This window comes from Nyctereutes procyonoides, unplaced genomic scaffold (assembly GCF_905146905.1).
Source record: "Nyctereutes procyonoides isolate TBG_1078 unplaced genomic scaffold, NYPRO_anot_genome, whole genome shotgun sequence".
Taxonomy (NCBI): Eukaryota; Metazoa; Chordata; class Mammalia; order Carnivora; family Canidae; genus Nyctereutes; species Nyctereutes procyonoides.
In genome coordinates, this window is record NW_026575051.1 from 36,521,879 (window position 1) to 36,537,470 (window position 15,592).

General features: G+C 34.6%; 1 pseudogene; it reads right to left on the bottom strand.

The window, feature by feature from the left end:
• The window catches only part of LOC129512383 (splicing factor 3A subunit 3-like), a 99,259-nt pseudogene that overhangs the window by 41,167 nt on the left and 42,500 nt on the right, over nucleotides 1-15,592 (bottom strand).

Consider the following 15,592-nt stretch of genomic DNA (forward strand, 5'->3'; position numbering starts at 1 on the left):
TCTATATTTCTTAAAGGATGTGTTTAGATTAATTCATTATTGATAATTCTTTTTAAAAGTCATTTCATAGCAATTGTCCAAAATGGAAAGAAAAAAGTGACATTTTCAGGAATAGAAATTAAGCAATCCATATGGCCAGGTTTCCCCTGGAAACAAGGTATTTTGGCTCAGTACTGGACCATGCCTCAGAGCTGGGCAGGCTCTAGCACATGTCCCAGAGCCACTTGATGATTGTTTTAGCAGGAGGCACCAACCCTTAAGCAGAGGTTAGCTAGGCACTTGTGTGAGGGAGTCCTGGCTCCTCCTCTCTGAACAGCTGACAGAGACAGCAGACTTCACGTGTTCCGGTGTGGGAGAACTTCGGGACACGTTATGGTCTTTTGAGTCACGTGCTCTCCTAGAAGCTGCTTCACAGATAGAACTGGAGGACACCAGATAGAATGTCTCATTTAACTCCCATTTTTTGCAGCCAGGTCAAGAGAATAAAGTGATTAGCTCAAAGATCATGAAAGGCAGAGATAGGATGAGAACTGAGGTCTCCCAACTCACATATAGTCAGTTCAGCCCCCTTAACAACAGCTGAGAAATATTCTTTTCATTGCAAGTGTGAAACTGTGTAATTCAAAGGAGCTGGAGTTTAAAGGCAGTATTGTTGGTTGATGTAACTGAAGCAGCCACAAAAATAACAATAGAAACCAGCTTTTCTCTCTATATTCCACCAAACCTTCCCCTGTGTTGATTCCATTCTTAGGCCTCTCTATGTAGCAAGATGGCTATAGCAACTCTAGATTAAGCATCCTCTCAAATTCAAGTGCAAAGGAAATGAGAACTTCCTCCAAACTATTTGAAACTAAAATCTTGGGATTGACTTTCCTGGCCAGAATTCCCATTCCTCAAAAATCAATAATGCCAGGAAAATGGAATGCATCAATCATGTCCATTACCAGAGCCCTCCTTTTTTTAAGTCATTTTTTTTTGAGAGAGAGAAGGAAGGGGCAGAAGGAGAGGAAAATAGAGAATCTTAAGCAGGCTCCACTCTCTGTGCGGAGCATGACTCGGGGCTCAATCTCACGACCTGGAGATCATGATCCTGAGATCATGACCTGAGCCGAAATCAAGAATCAGCCAGCTTAACTGACTGAGCCACCCAGGTGCCCCTTTTAAAACCACATGACTGGGAGTAGGGTTGAAATATTTGGGATATTTTCAACAGAAGAGTAAATGAATGGAGAGTGACAGAATAATATATATTCATTATATGAATGTAAATTACCCTGTTATAAAGTATGGAAGTGGCTACTGACCTTTAAAGTGAGTAAAATTCTAAATCACGAAATGAAGACATACTGAGATTTGTGACCCAAGTATTCTTCAGATTATTTACATTTTATCAAGTTATAAATCAATTCAAACAAAGAAGGGATGGATAGGAAAATATTTTTTACAACAATGACTAAAAAGCCAAAAGTATATTGCAAATTTCTGGGAGGAAGAGCAAAAATGTTGTCTCACCTTTGGGCAGTGGAAATGGCGATAATACAAAATCAATTATTTTTGTCTATCCTAGTAGAGTGAAAGAGTTCTTCTGCTGGATATTTGCCACATTTCATCTACTTTCCACATCCTACACTCTCATATCAATGAAAGACAACATCAGTTGAAATAGACACAATAATAAAAGCAGTAAGAGCTCACGACATTTTTTGATTTTGCCAGAGACCTTTTATGTCTAAAGGGTTTAAAACAAAAAGGGATGACAGCAGTACAGAAATCACCCATAATCTAGCCAAGGAACATAGGCTAAATATTAGAAGGAGATTCTCCATGTAGATTTAACTAGAAGAAAATATAATAATCTTATAGATATAACAATGCAAGAAGATGTCATAAAACCACAGAATGAGATGATGTGGGATCTCAGAGGAAAAACTTCAAAGACCAAGACTTCACTTAAAACTGATGATAAACTTCTAAATAAATTAGAAATAACAAGGCACATACTAGAGCTTTAATAGAGGAAAGATCAAGATAACCACAGTTAAAATTCAGACAAAAAAATTAATATATATGAATAAAAAATTCCTGAAATGAAGAATTGCACTGGTAGAGTGAAAAAAAAACATATTATCTTCCATGAAAAAAATTAATATGGAGTCATCAACCTTTAATCATACCTGGATGAGTTACATTACCTCCAAGATAATCCCTCAGGCATACAAGCAGAAAAGCAACTCTCTTATTAGGAAAAATGGGAGCAAAATAGGCTAGCTCCAGATTTTAGCATAGCCATATTTAGTGCCAGAACACAGAGAGGCAATGTTCAAAATGTGTGCAGAAAGGCTCCCAAAGAATATATACTGTTGCCGTGCTGCTATTCAAGTAATTCAAGTATGAAGGCAACTATGAAGACACTTTCAAATATGAAAGAACTCAGGAGCCAAAGCACTTTTGAGTCCTTCTTGGGGAAAAAAGTACCATTCAATTAAATCAAACCAATGAAGTCATGAATGAAGAAGCCTCAGTGTAAGACATTGAGTATCATGAGACCATAGAGCAATGTCTCTAAAATTCTAAGAGAAAGCAGTGTGACCAAATTTGGCCCAGTGCATATTAGTCTTCTATTGTGAAAGCAATAGGCAGACATTCTCAAGCCTGTAAGGACTCAGGAAAGTAAAAGTTCAGAGGCTTTCTTCAACAGATGATGGTAAAATTCAACCAAAAGATTAAATTGAGGGCAGAAACAGAAAAGCCATAGAAAGACTAAATATAACAGAATATCATCAATACATAACAGAATGTACATGTTATTGGGCCTTTTATCAACTTAAAAATTATCTAAATAGTGAAATTTAGGTGTAGGATACAGTGTGGGCCAAAGTGGAAATGTACTAATTTCCTCATTTTCACGGCTGGAAGCCAATTGGTACTATCTAAGTAAAACGTAGTTAAAAAATATAACTGACTTTTGTATTTTTCATAATTTCTTTAAACTAGAGGGTCTTTTACAGATTAAATTATCTCTTCTGCAGAATATTTCTCTTAAATATAAACTTAAGTGTGATGGCCCCAATTTTAAAAATAGCATGCAGAGTGTGATACACTTTTATAAACATATTTATTCTGTCTATAAATATGTATACATTCACAAGGATTTCTGGAATTGTGTCAATCTAATTTTCTTATGTTAATCTAGTATTAAGAATATCTCTTTCCATTTTTGTCTTTTATCCTTTTTATATTCATTGAGGTTTTTGTAATAAACATGCATCATGTTCATAAAAATAATATAATTATTCTAAAAATATATTCTAAAGGAATAAGGGAAGGGAAAGAATCAAGGGAGATCTGTGACAGCTTTAAACTGGTGTCATCAGGTCTGAAAGTATCATATCAGGTCAATCATTTCATTTGCTTAGGACTTCATTCATCAGACTACAAAGCTGCCTCGGACGCTGCCACACCCTCAGGACCTCAGGCAGGGTGAGGTGGGTCACTGAGGAAGAGGCCAGGGTGGTCTCCAATACTGACTCTACATGAAAGTCACTGGTGGGAGAGGGTAACCTTTGCTCTCTAAGCATCCTGCCCAGATTAACCTAGGAGTGAAGGGGTGGAAAAACAAAATCTATGCACACATTCTGCCTTCAGTAGCTTTTGCCCACTACCCTTTGTGTGATACAGTTTCCAGGTCTTTGTTTTGGAATTTATTTAAGAAAAGGCAGCTTTCTGGATTTGTTTTGTGGGGCTTCTCCGCTTTGAAGATTCATTATAATCCTACTGACATCCAATAGAGACTTTAGGAAGAGGGTGTGAAGGCCAAGTTCATAAGTTTCCTATCAGGACATATACTGCTGCTTTTACTCATATAGCATTTTAGAAAGAGAAACAAATAAAGCTAATAAATGCAGCTATAAGGCAGTTTTCCTTCTATCTTTTTTGGATGCCCTCTTGTCCAACTGTCCTCCACATATATCATGGATATCTAACTTAAATACTTCCCTAAGATTTTATACTTGTAATAACATGTCGTCAATGGAATAAGGACACATTTCACACATAGGAATAAGGTGGTTCGTATAGTGATGTTCCATGTAACTGAAGATTTCTGCTTTAAGCACCTAAACTTTCAAAATTTGTTTTTTAAATATTAAATAGTTTATAATTGAGTAAAGCATAAGCAAAAAAAAGTTCCTATTACCCACCTCATTTCTGACCTAACTTCCTGTACTAGCCACATTAATATTGGCTGAGGAATCAAAAACAAAACAAAACACAACAACAAAAAAAACTCAGAAGAGTCATTCTTTACTTACCTCTATGTTCCCATTCTCAGGAGAAGAGAGTTCAAATTTTCTCTCTGGAACACAAAGAAATGTTGGATAATGGCCCTAATACCAGCTCTGTGTCACTTATCACATGTATCTGATGACGTGTTTGCATTGTTTATATTTTATTAGGTATTTTGCACCAGGAGAAAATCAATTCATTCTTTTAGCAAACATCTACCGAGCACTTAAAATATGAAGTAATTAGATAATGATATCCTCAAAAGCTTATGGTTTTATCAAAAAGATAAACATGGACAGGCCATGAGCATCTTTAGTGACTTGCTGGGCCACTGAAATCATTGCATTTCTCAACTTGTGCTACCATATTCTTAGTCCCAGAAATAATCCCTTCCAATACATTAACTTCAGTGCCAGCTGGACATGATTTTTTTTTTTAAAATGTACTTTGAACGTACTTTTGAGAACTGCATTGGGAGCCTCTGAATAAGTTATATATTAAGCATTATTTATTTCTTTGGCAAAACCAAATTAAGTTTTAAAAATAATAAATGCTGCAGTTTACCAGATGGTCTTTAAAGCCCTTGTTACTATTTGTGTTCAGTGCCATTCAGTTTATTTTTAAGTGGATTTTTCCATTGAAAGCCTAAGCTTCTGTCTAATGAAATTAATGCATGAAGTCAGGGTCAGACGGCATGAATTATTCATTGAATTCTCACACTTGCCTTTATGGTTAAGTCATCATAATATATCATAGCATGAAGAATGTTAACTTTCTAAAACCAAAAACTACTCTCTTTTTAAAGCGCCTTTTATATTTTGGATAAATATATGTGTTCTAAGACCCCTTATCAAGGACTAAGGATTGTAACTTGACTAAATTTTGGTATCATAACTTTAAATAAAACATTATCTTAAATAAACTCAGATTTTGGCACATATGATTTCCTAAGAAGTAAAATACTTCTAAAGCTTCTCTCTTCTTTAAATACTGAATTTGGGGATCCCTGGGTGGCTCAGCAGTTTGGCGCCTGCCTTCGGCCCAGGGCCTAATCCAGGAGACCTGGGATCGAGTCCTGCATCAGGCTCCCTGCATGGAGTCTGCTTCTCCCTCTGTGTCTCTGCCTCTCTGTGTGTGTGTGTCTCTCATGAATAAATAAATAAAATCTTTTAAAAAAATACCGAATTTGAATTAAATATGTTTTACTACTTTAGTCTATGATTAATTCCCTTAAGATTATACATGAACACAAAGTGAGGAAAAATATAAAATTTGATCTATGAGACAAATATTATTATTGTTTTTTAGGTGTTTCTCTCTCTTTTAAAACTTACTCAATTTAATTTGAATTAGTGTATCTTAGAGTATGTCTAAAAATGGAGTTTACAGGCTATGAATACCATTTGTATTTAGAATAAGATATATAAAACTTCTGATAATGCCACCCAGACTTGCAAATTTGCCTTCTCATCACACTTCCTCTGGCTCTCCCCCTACTCTCTGCTCTCTAGTTGCACTGGCCTCTCTGGACACCCAAAGCTCATTCCTGACTGGGCTTTTACCTTTGTTCTTCCTTCTGCCTGGCAAGCTTTCCCCAAATCTTCACACTATGGCCAAGCTGGGTATTCAAGGCTTACTTCAAATGTTACTTTGGAGAAGACACATTTTTGTTATATTTTCTTCATAGTGCATCACTGAAATTACCTCATTGATGCATTTGTGAGTTCACAAGTGATGATTACAAGTTAATTTTAATCTGTCCCACATAGAATGCAACCTCATGAGACTATAAACACAGGCTTTTACCTCTTTTTGTCTCTGTGTGGTCTTTTAACAGGCCCAAGAAGCTCATTCCACACAGAGAAAGCTGTTGTTAAATATTTTAGAGCGAATGAACTAGGGTCATCTAGGGCAGGGGTTGGCAAACTTTTTTTTTGGGGGGGGGTGGTGGAGGGGAAGAGCCAGGAAATAAATATTTGAGGCTTTGTAGGACATATTCTTTAGTTTTCTTCCTTCTTTCCTTTGCTTATTCTAGTCCATTATAGAAGTGATGAAAATTTTTAAATTTAAATTTAAATGACAAAAAAATCCACTATTTTGGTTCACATCCATTTTCAGACACTGCAGTAGGCACCAGTGCTGGCTACAAAGCTAAACTCTTTGAGTAGAAACCTGACGTGGACTTAGGTCAACGAGAAGGAAAAGTAATGAACAAGCTTAAACAAGACTTTCTTCGAAAGACCATTAAATTCTACTTCAGTCAATTGGTGTCATAGCATTTCAGTGAAACGGAAAGCACAACTGACTGTCCTCACTTTAAACATAATAATCCTTCATCACCAGCTTGAAAACATTTTTTCTTCTATAAATTTTGGTGTCAAATTGATTTATCACTTATTAGATGCTGGAGCAATGTAAAACATAGAAAGAAAAACAATTCAAAGTAACAACCACAATCTGTTCTTAGTCGTTCAATTGTATTCTGTTAGATGTGTACTAGTTATATTCAAGCCTAAACTGTGTTTTCTTATGGTCTGACTTCTATTATGTCTAGCCCAAAGCTTTCTGATTAGTATGACTTATCATTTTATTATTTATTTTTATATTTTTATTTATTAGTAGTGTTTACATCATTATTATTTATTTATAATAAGTTATTAGAAACATTATGCTCTAGGTACTAAGCAGTGTCTATACATGATCTGTTTGAATCCTCTGTTCTTGTTTACTGCCATCCTCATTTTGTGGATGAAGAAGCAAAAGCTGAGAGAGGATTAGGAAGTCAACCTACACCACACCTTTAGAAAGTGGTGGGGCTGGGAGCACGATTTGGGGGGCAGGAAGGATGACAGTAGAAGAAAAGGAGAGAAACAATGGATCTGGGAAAATGCAAAGGAGGAAAGAGAATAAACAAGGTAGGGAAGAAGTAGAGAAGCAAAGTTATCCTATGTTTCTATCACTTGTTGAGATTTCTCAAGACAATGATAAGCAATGGAGAACAGCACTTTTTCACCAGCATCTTCCTTGTCATGTCTTTTCAACTTCTCTGTGAAAAGTAAATATTATCATGCTGCCTCTTATGAGGTGCATCTTGTGATTTTTCCTAAATTTTGTGTATTTTGATGAAAAAGACTTTACCAAAACCAAAAAGGAAACCCTATTTGCCCAAATCACATTTACTAAACTTCTATCCATTTAAGATAATTTTTATCCTAGAAAATTATTGACTGGAGGTCAGATAGATAATAACCAATCTAGGCCAAAAGTTTATACTTGATTGTAAGAGACCTGGATTGAACATTCTTTCTTCAAGAGAAAGTTTTCTTAGAAAACAAGTCACTTCATAATAGATTCCAAAACATGGAGTCATGACACGCTAAGAGGCCAGAATACAACGTGGAAAGTTGGTTAAAATATGGATAGTCACGAACATACATATGGCTTTGCACGCATATACACACACACAGAAACACACCCAGTTTTTTCTCCAGAAAATGTTTTAAGTGTTTATTGTTCTGTTACCATATAAGCACATAGAAGCATATTTGTATAGTTATGTCAATTGTTTTAAAAGCTATTTTTTTATATTCAATGCCAATTTTATAAAATCATGAGTTACTTATTATAAGATATAAATTTTCTTAAATAATTTAAGTTCTACATCTCCGAATTTTGTTTATTTTAATTAAGATGAACTTTTATATGATAAAGAGGTGACGACAGACATCTAATAAACCATGACTTACAAGGAGCAAATTAAAGTATTTTGGCATGTAATAACCTCAAAAGCAAGGATATAAATGGACACATTAGTATCTCCTTAAAAGTCATACACATAATATTTTTCTCAGACTTGTTCTACATCCATTTGCAAGTGTAATGTGGTATCATGATAGTTGTCTTTCATGTGTTTATGATAGTTTTGGATACCAGAGCTTTATCTGAGCAAAATGCTATGTAGCAACCAAGGATCAGAGGGCAACAAGGGTGATCTCAATCACAGTGTGGCCATACTATCAACAGACTGAAGTGGAATTAATGACCATGTTTTTTTTTTTTCTTTCTGTGTAAGTGGGGTTATTAAGTAAAAAGGAAAATTAGAAAATTAAAAACTAGCTACAGTGAAGAATTGCTTCACAGTAGCAATTCTTTGACTTCCCTAGTAATTATTATTATTATTTCTATTATTATTATTAGAACTACAAATTATTTAAATTATTTAATACCTTCATAAGAAAATAAAAATCAATTGATAATTGTAACTCTAAAATGATTTTAGAACGTGTAGACTTGTGTTTTTGATAAAATAATAGACACTAAATCCTAAAAGTTTTATCCTTACAGAATCTTCAAAATATTCAAAATCTACAAAATCTTCAAAATACTTTTTTTAAATGGATAGCCAAACTCACAAGAAAGCAAAGAGCATCATCAGAAGGCAAAATGAAGTGAGAATGCTGCCCATAGTGGTGAAAAAAAATGTTCAAAGCCAGAAGCTTGCCCTGGGGACACACGCTGATTCCCAGGGGAGCTTTAAGTCTTAGTGGATCATGCAAGCAACAAGAAACACAGACTTAACAGTGAATCCAATTAGAGATCTTCTACATACAACCAGAGTCCACAGAAGGCTGCTATCTTGAGAAAAGGAGAAAATTTGAAGGAAATTTGTAAGAAAGTTGTCCTACAAGTGAGAATGACAGAGAAGTTTGTTTGACAAAGGTAAGTGCTGGTTGTGGCTTAGTATATTTATACTAAATATAAAGCTCTAGCCAGAAGGCAGCCTTCATGTAGGATCTGGGTTGAAAGCACAACAATTTTAAGGTACAAAAAAACCCTCTATAGCCTTTATCTGATTAATTTATATCCCTCTAGGTACCTAACAAAAAAAGTAAATATTCTGCTTCTCAGAAAATACAAACAAAGGAAGGAAGGAAGGAAGGAAGGAAGGAAGGAAGGAAGGAAGGAAGGAAGGAAGGAAAAGAAAGCAAGCATCTTCAACTCGGGTCCCATTGATTTCTTACAGATAAATTTCCAGTAAAAAATACACAAAATAAAACAAGGTACCAAGGTTAAATGTAAGTAGAAACATTAAAGAGAAGAAAAAGGTTTTCAGACTTAAAATATTGGAATTATTCTTTAAACCTAAAGTTAATATATTTGGCATGCTTATAGAAATAAAGGAGAGGACTAAAACATGACTAAGAAATAAAAAGCTATCACAAATATTGATTTATATATTGTTTAAAAAATAAAGCACAAGGAACTTCTATAAATGCAAAATATGATAGCTAAATGTAAAAGAACTCACTGGAAGAGATAAACAGTAAACTGGAAACCTCAAGATATTTAATAAATTGGAAAACAATTCTGAAAGATTATTTAGAATGCATCAAGAAGAAACAAAATTTTGAAAGAAATTATAAGCACAGAGTGGAAAAACTCTAACATTGATTTTAATAAAAATTCATAAAGAAGATAATAGAAAGAATTATGGAAGATTTTAAAATAACATGGCAGAGAATTTTCCAAAATTAAAAAAAGACACATACTTTCAGATTTAAAAGTACAATGTCTTAAACAATATAAATAAAAGAAATTCACACCTAATCATCATTTTATGGTGAAATTGCAGAACCAAGACAAATAAATGTTAAAAGCATCTGAAGAAAAATCAGATTAAATCATAGACAGCCAAATTCTCAAAATTAAAAGAAAAGGAAACTAGAAGAGAATAAATTTACATATTTTTAAAGGTTTAAAAAATATGTTGGTGCTTAATTGTATTCATAGTAAATGAGAATGAAAAAAATCACTTTCAGACAACCAAAAAAGGTTTACTAGCAAAAGATCTCCACTAAAATGAATTTTAAAATATAACCTTCAAGAAGAAGAAAAATGATTAAATAGAATGTTGGAAACGCAAGAAGAAATAAATGAGCAATGAAAAAGACAAAAATATAGTTAATTCTAAATAAGCATTGACTATATAAAACAATAACATTATTTAACTAGAGGGTTAAATTTAGAATTAAAATACTTTTTTACCAATTAGCATGCCAACAGACATAGAAGGGTTGAATATCATCAGGAATTAAAGATGTAAGGTCTTCTATTATTCAGAAGAAAAGTAAAAAGATAAATATTTAGACTTAAATTTCAAAGAAACTACTAAAATAAAAAATAATTGAAAAAGAATTTATCAAAATTCTGAACTAGCAGACCAACAGAAGGAAAATGATAGCATAATCAAGAAAAACATCTGAATGGAAAAGAAGGGATTATGAAGGGGAAAAAACTAACCCAGGAGGAATGTGGCAAAAAGAAAAAAGCAAACATAGTATAATGGAAATAAATTCTAATATATTAGTAGTTATAATGATCTTGAATGGATAAAATTCATCATGTAAAGGGTATTAGTAATCAGACTAGATTGAAAAAATGAAGTCAGATACTTTTTAGAGGAGACAAAGAGAAACACTGAAAAAAAAAGAAAAAAATATAACCAGTAGAACACTAACCCTAAAATTAATTGTCATGAGTAATAATTATCAAAGATTTTTAAGCAAAAAGAATTATTATAGATAAGAGAGACTCCAACAATGACAAGGTTCATTCACCAATAAAATACACACTTCTAAATGTTTCACCCAATAATTCTTTTTTTAAAAATTTTATTTGTTTATTCATAGGGACACAGAGAGAGACAGATACAGACAAAGGGAGAAGCGGGCCCCATTCGGTCAGCCCAAGGTGGGACTCCATCCCCAGTCCTGGGATACGCCCTGAGCTGAAGGCAGACGCTCAACAGCGGAGCTACCCAGGTGTCCCATGTTTCACCCAATAATTCAAAGAAGGTTCATGATATGAGCCTTCATATTTTGTTAATATAACTTTCTTAAAATATTTATTTATTTATTTGAGAGAGAGAGAGAGAGAAAGAGAGAGAGAAGGGGGAAGGGACAGAGGGAGAGGGGATTTTTTTAAAAAAGATTTTATTTATTCACGAGAAACACACAGAGAGGCAGAGACATAGGCAGAGAGAGAAGCAGGCTCCCTGTGGGGAACCTGATGGGGACTCAATCCCAGGACCCTGGGATCACAACCTGAACGAAAGGCAGACACTCAACCACTGAGCCACCCAGGTGCCCCAAGGGACAGAGTTTTAAGTCAACTCTACACTGACTGGAACCGGACTCAGGGCTTGGTCTCATGACCCTGAGATCATGATCTGAGCAGAAACTGAGACACATGCTTAACCCACTGCACCACCAAGTCACCCCTGTTAATAAAACGCTAAAAAATGTATACTAAAACTAAGAATTGTGTTTAAAGACACCGTAAAAAGTTAAGACAAACTGCCAGTTTCAGGAAGATACTTATCCTCTGTATAACCAACAAAATATTAATTCTCAAACTATATTAAAAATTTTACAGTAAGGAAAAAAAGAACCAAAATGGGAAAATGGATAAAAGTAATGAAAATTCATTTCACTGAAGAGGAAATGCAGAGATACTATGAGCATTTTAATATACATTCAGCCTCATGAGTAATCAGGGAAATGCAAATTAAAAATATGACATGTAATTGTATACTCTGTAGATTGACAAAAATTAAAAAGCCTGGCAATAATGTATTAAAAGAGTTTAGAGCACTTTTTCATAAACTGCTAATGGAAAGACATATTAGAAAACAAATCAATTTTTGCTGAATTTTGGAAATTTACATAGCCTGTAACCCAGCAATTCTTAAGATGTATATACTCCAAGACTGCACCAGGAGATATGTATACTTTCTAAGCTGATGGATAAGATTGGTATGGAAAAATCAATCACAAAGACAGATCTGGCAAAATGACCTGACTCAGATTCAAAGAGTTGCTCAAAGACCCTTAAAAGGGACAGAATGGGGAAAAGATGATCCTTCAGTTTTAAAATTTTCCTTCGCTCAAAAAAAAAAAAAATCCCTCCACTCACCCAGAGTTTGTGTTGATAACTCCATGCCCTCACAAAGGCCACATTCTATAGAGAAAAACAGACATAAACATATAATTACAAAATTACATAAATGTACCGAAACAAAAGATCACGATAATTTGGAGCATAAAAGATGTAGATTTGGGAAATTCCTTAAGGAATGACTGGGGAAATGGCAATAACACTACAACTTAAAGGATAAGTAGAATGTAGCTGAGCTAAAAGTGAGAAGAGGATGCCAGGGAGTTAGGAAAAGACATATGCAAATATTTGAGAATAGATCATGACACATAAAAGTCAAGTGCTGGAGCAGAGTGAGTGGGTTTCTTGACCCTGGAGACAAGCAAGAGGGAGTAAAATTTTGATCATGAAGAACCTATAAGCCAGATAAGAATTCTGGATTTTAGGGGCGTTTGGGTGGCTCAATCCGTTAGCCATCCCACTCGTGGTTTTGGCTCAAGTCATGATCTCATGGGTCTTGAGATCAAGCCTGGTGTCTGTCTCTGTGCTCAGCGGGGAGTCTATTTGAAGATTCTCTTCCTCTAGCCTTCCCCCCTACTCACTCACACATGCACACTTTCTCAAATAAATACATAAATCTCTAAAAAAAATTGGATTTTATTCTAAAGCAAATGAGAATTAAATGCTTTTCAGCAGTGGAATAATGTAATCTATGTGACAGAGTCAGAGTTAGGGAGAAATCAGGAACCCAGAATGGTGCATATGAAGTTTGAGAGATTTTCAACGGGGAGTGTCAAGTAGGCAGGTAGAGCTACATATCCGAATGTGGAATGCAGGGTCTAAGCTGAAGTGTAGGTTTGGAAATTCTCAGCACATGTGAGACATGGGAATGCACATGGTCTCTTAGAGAATGTTGGCTGAAAAGTGAGCCCCAAACTGAGCCTTAATAAGTCAACATTAGAGAAGATACAAAGAAAGTAGAACTACCAAAAGAGTCTGAGGAGTGCCAGAGGAACAGCAGAAAGGCAAGAAGTGTGTGTGTGTGTGTGTGTGTGTGTGTGTGTGTGTGTTAATAGCTAACCAGAACACACACATTTGTAAGTTTGTCTCTCAATCATGTTAGTGCATTTGCCAAATCTAAATTCAATCAATAACTTGGAGTACAGATGAAAATATTAGGATGGATGTTTTCCTGACCATTTTGTCTAAAATTTGTCTTTCATTTGATACAGAACACTGAAAATTCTCTATTAAATGATTAAAAAGTTTATGTAATGGAAAAAATATTTCGGTAAAATTCACTCCCATTCATGGCAATGACTGCTTCTTTCCTCCCAGAACCACCTACTTCCTCTTCTTTAATGTTGGGACCTCCACAATTTTAGTTGGGCACATGGACCCAGAAGATTACATTTCCTGTCCTCCCTTGTATCTAAATACAGCCATCTGGCTAATATTTGGTCAAAAGAGAAGAAGAAATGTGTGAAATCTCCAAAATATTTCTTTAGATGGATGAGATTTGTGTTTTATTTTACATTTCCTCCAGAAAGAGGGCACAATGGTAGAGAGAGGAGCCATCTTGTGCCACAAGATGGTAATCTAATTTTCAATGAGACAGCACCAAGATAGAAGACAGACCTTTACCAAACATATGTTGAAGGTAAATCATCTCCATTAATATCATTTAAGCATCTAGGATGAAGAAACTGACTCATTACATGCAGAAGGTATGTTGATTTGAAACAGGTTGGTATCCACTGCTATGTCTGTAACATTCTTGAATTCATTATGTGTCGTATCTAAACATTATCACTCTAACAGATGATACTGTACAGACTTATTGACCTATTGCATTCAATATCAAAGATAATTGTTATAATTCAGAAACTGTGATTAGGGTCGCTTGGGTGGCTCAGTCACTTAAGCATTCAACTCTCGATTTTGGCTCAGGTCATGATCTTAGGATCTCAGGGTCATGAGATAGAGCCCTGTGTTAAGCTCCATGCACAGCACGGAACCTGCCTAAGATTCTCCACCCCCTTCTCTGAAAAAGAAAAGTAGTTGTGATTAAAACAAAATAAAACAAGAAAAATTGCAGTCTACTCTTTCCATACTGTAATAAAATTTGGTAGGAAATGGAAAAAAATACAGACCACACTGACATCATGCTTTTCCCTAAGAGCATCATACAGGAAAGTCAAGAAGGTGAATATTCAAACCTTCCAAGTCATTTGACTTTTTCAATATCATTTCAAGTTACTCAATCTAATCCATACATCTAAAGGGTAAAGAAACACTGATGCCAGGTGATTCCATATTAAAGAATGTTACTTTTCACACAAAATCATGTAAATACAGATATAGAAAAGAATTTGCTTAAGTACACTAATGTTTGAATTTCATATAATTTTCATGTGTTAAGAATTATTATTATTTAAGTCATTTAAACATGTGAAAACCTTAGTTTTTAGGTTGTACAAAACTAGATATTGGCAGGTATGACTTATGGATTTGGCCTGGGGGCCATGTCATGGGTAGCAGATTGCAGACCATTTTTCTAGATGAAGGAAGATGATAGTCAGGTTTGAAAAACACTGGAAAGTTAAAGTACTCCTAAATGTGGCCAGCAATTAAGGAACAAAATAATCTAGATATCAGTGCATTAAAAAAAGGTAAATACAAAATGCAAGAAAAAGTAAAAATAAAAGGCAAATGCATTGGAAAAACTATTTGTGACAGAGCAGGTGAATGGTTAACATCCTCTATATACATAAGTTAGATGTAAGAAACAAACGCTTAAATTAAAAAAAATATAATGCAGGAAAAGACCAATACAAATAGGCATAAACAGTGTGTAAGACAACATACAGATAAATAGTAAGAATCCCAAAGGAGGTGAAGGGATAGGAGAGTTCATAGCTGGCCGGGTGCCTGTAGGTTCTCTGGATGTTGGAGATGATTGAAGCTGCCTCTTCAGAGTTTTTTTCTCACATTTTTAAGAGAATCTCATTGTTGAGGAATGGGATACTATCTCCTCTGGTTTCCTCAGTTAGGTTGATACGTCTCTATTAGTTGTGATTCCATAATTGTGAACCTTTATAAAACTTGCTGTTTGAGGTCACTCAAATAATTTTTAAAAATATTGAAGTGCATCATTCTTTTCAAGTTTATGACATGTCATATTTTCTAAGGTTTTCTAGTGTTTAGAAAATGTCACCAGTGAGACAAGCAAAGAATAATGTTATCATTTTAAGATTTCTTTTGTATGGTCTTTAAAATTCAACAAATAAATTTATTTTTAAATAGGCAATTCAGCCTATTTTCCAGACTTTAAACATTTACCAAACAGAATTGTTTATAGCACAGTTTGTAC